Source organism: Chrysochloris asiatica, unplaced genomic scaffold (assembly GCF_000296735.1).
Source record: "Chrysochloris asiatica unplaced genomic scaffold, ChrAsi1.0 scaffold00427, whole genome shotgun sequence".
In the NCBI taxonomy this organism is placed as follows: domain Eukaryota; kingdom Metazoa; phylum Chordata; class Mammalia; order Afrosoricida; family Chrysochloridae; genus Chrysochloris; species Chrysochloris asiatica.
Window position 1 is genome coordinate 212004 of NW_006408945.1, and position 3644 is coordinate 215647.

Below are 3644 nucleotides of genomic sequence, written 5' to 3' on the forward strand. Positions count from 1 at the left end.
TGGGACCACTCATTTTATTAAAGACATCAGTGATTTTAAAATGGATCTTTAACAAATCTCATCTAAGTTATTCACCAATATTTAAGTGATTTTGAAGAGCCCTGAGCCAGGCACTGAGAAATTTACACACACACATTCACAGAGGTGGAAAACACGGATTCTGTTTATAGGGTATTTGAAGTAATAGATCTAGGTGGTGGTGGTGGTGACTGCATGCTGTCAAGTCAGTACTGACTCATAGTGATCCTATAAAGCGTTTCCAAGGCTGCAGATTTTTATGTGAACCGAAAGCCTAAGATTGAGGGAATACATGTAGTCACAAACAAAATAAATAAATACATATTAAATGAATATTATGTAATAAATATACAATGGCAGTGTTCATTTTCAACTGTCTTATATGGAATCAACACTTATATAGAATCGGAATTATTTTTTGAGGGAAGACTGTCTTATAAGATAATTATGGCAATTCACCTGGAAATTGGTGAAATGATGATCTGATAAAATCAAAACAAAGTACCAAACTAGTTGCTGTCAAATCAATTCTGACTCATGGTAAGTCCCTGTGTTGCAGAGAAAAACTGTGTTCCACAGGGTTTTTCAGACTGAGTTTCCAGAAGCACATTTTGTTGTAATATTTGACATTATCTTCATGAGCGATCTTTGAATTTTTCTGTTCAGCTCTTGTACCTCCACATTTCTTCCATTTGCTTTAGCATCTCTACACTGGAGAGCAAGTTTCAGAGTTTCTTCTGACATCCATTTTGACCTTTTCCTTCTTTCTTGTCTCTTAATGACATTTTGCTCTCTTCACGTATGATGTTCCTGATGTCATTCCACAACACTTCTGGTTTTCAGTCTTTAGTGCTTAATGTATAAATCTGTTCTTCAGATGATCTCTAAATTCAGGTGGGATATACTCAAGGTTATATTTTGGCTCTCGTGGACTTGTTTTCATTTTCTTCAGCTTCAGTTTGAATTTGCATTGATAGTCTGTTCCACAACCTGCCACTAGCTTTGTTTTGACTGATGATATGGAGCTTTTTCATCATTTCGTTCTGATGATGTAGTCAATTTGATTTCTATGTGTTCCATCCGGCATGGTCCATGTGTATCATCATTTCTTATGCTGTCCAAAGAAGGTATTTGAAATGAACAAATCATTGATTTTGCAGAATGTACAAAGTATGAGATAGTAAATCTCACCATCTTGGCTTCCAACTTCTGGCTGTACTTTTTCCAATACAGATTTTTTTATTCTTCTGGCAGTCCATGATACTTTTAATATTCTCCTTCAGCACCATAACACAAATACATCAATTCTTCCTTATTCATTGTCCAACTTTCACATGCCTATGAAGCTATTGAAAATATCATGGCTTAGGTCAGGCACACTTTAGTCTTCAAACTTACATTTTTGCTCTGAACACTTTAAAGATGTCCTGTACAGCAGATTTGCCTAATGCAATACATCTGATTGCTTGACTGCTGCTGGTAGATTGAAGCAAATGAAGTCTTTGACAATTTTGATCTTTCCCCCATTTATCATGATTTTATTTATTGGTCCAGTGGTGAGCTCTGGTAGCGTAGTGGTTACGAATCGGGCTGCGAACCTTAAGGTCAGCAGTTCGAAACTACCAGCCACTCCGTGGGACAAAGGTGAGGCTTTCTACTCCCATAAAGATTTACACCCTCGGAAACCCTGTACAGGGGTCGCTATGGGTCGGAACCGACTCGACGGCACTTAACAACAGTGGTGAGGAGTTTTGTTTCCTTTACCATGAGGTGAAACCCAAATGAAGGCTGTGATCTTTGATTTTCATTTGAAACCCAAATGAAGGCTGTGGTAAATATTTTATGTCCTCTTAGCTTTCACCAAGCAAGGTTGTATCATCTGCATATGGCAGGCTGTTGATGAGCCTTCCTCCAATCCTGATGCCTTGTTCTTTGTATAATCCAACAACATTATAGGACACAAGTAAGGACAATATGTGACACACAGTCCAGGAGCAGCAATATACCCAAACAGGACTTAAGAATGAAGTAGGGCAATTAATAGAAATGGTGAAAAATTAATAGATTGTGAGTAAGATTCTTTGTATACATTTGTTATACATTTTAATTTCCTGCTTCTTTGTTTAAAAAATATTACCTGTTTTTATTTTTACTTTCTGGCAAGCTATTTTTCATATGAATTCTATTTTTCTGACATAAACCATATTCTGCCCTGCAGCTTAATTACAAGCATTGAATTTTTCATTTGGTTTTATTGAATTGTAGTTTTACTATAGGCCAAGATTTAATATAGTCTAAATTGATAATGTTTGAGCCCTAATACTGAAACAACCACAATTGTCATAGCTAAATGTCCTCAAGCAAGAGCTTGTAGGACAATGTCTACATGAGGTCATATCATAACAGATAATCACTAACATTAAATTTTATATCACTCTCGTGAATGGCTATTATAGTTAGCAGGTGAGTTGATTCAATTCTTAAACAGGTCTAGACTATAGAACCAACTGCCTATGACTGTGATAGCTGTTCCGGGTGGTTATTCATTCATTGATATTTGGTACGAGTCCCACTTCTGTTAGCAACAGGTGTTTTTTCTATAATCTCTGCACAAGAGTCAACATACATATTTTATCACAACCAGTGAATTCTATTGTTGGGTAAAACTTTATAATATTCCGGTCACTGCCTGGAAAGTTTCAGAACATTTTGAACGTATTTGAAAAAATAAGAATAGCTAACACTTCTTGAGTGCTTACTGTGTACCATTATTCAAGGCATTTTATAAGCATTATATAATTTAGTCATTGCAAAAATCCCATTAATATTATTGCCATCTATATTTTACAGGTAAAAAACTGAGTTACAGTCACACAACTGTTAACTACTTGAGCAGCAATTCAAACCCCAATTTGACGATGAAGAATCTGGTTTTTTAAACTACAATGTTGACAGCAGGCAGCAAACAAACATCAGTGTGGTTATTTGCATAAAACTAGAATTACTATGGACTCTTGGTATGTACTATAGGATAAGCACTGGATTGTGAACCACAAGGTCAGTGGTTCAAACCCACATGTTGCTTCTCTGAAACTCTGTACAGGGTCCCTATGCATTGGAACACTTAACAACAGCAACAGAATACTGTGAAGAATGGGTAGTCCCATTCAATTGTGAGGAATGGTTATTCCAGAACATTCTGTTATGCTCATTAGGAACCTATGCATAGACCAACAGAACAATGGAATACTGAATGGATTAGTTTTATCAAAGGTATGTACCAGGGCTGTATCCTTTCACCATACTTGTTTAATCTGCATGCTGAACAAATAATCCCAGAAGCTGGATTATATGAAGAAGAACATAGCAGTAGGATCAGAGAAATACTCTTTATTGACTTGTTAAATGCAGATGACACCACTTTGCTTGCTGGAAGCAAAGAGAACTAAAAATACTGATGATGATAAAAAACTAGAAACTTCAATATAGGTTGCTCCTCAGTGTAAAGAAAACAAACATCTTCATAGCTGAACCAATACATAACATCATAATAAAAGGAAAAAAGCTTGAACTTGTCTAGGATTTCATTTTGCTTGGATCCATAATCAACACCCATGAAAGCAGCA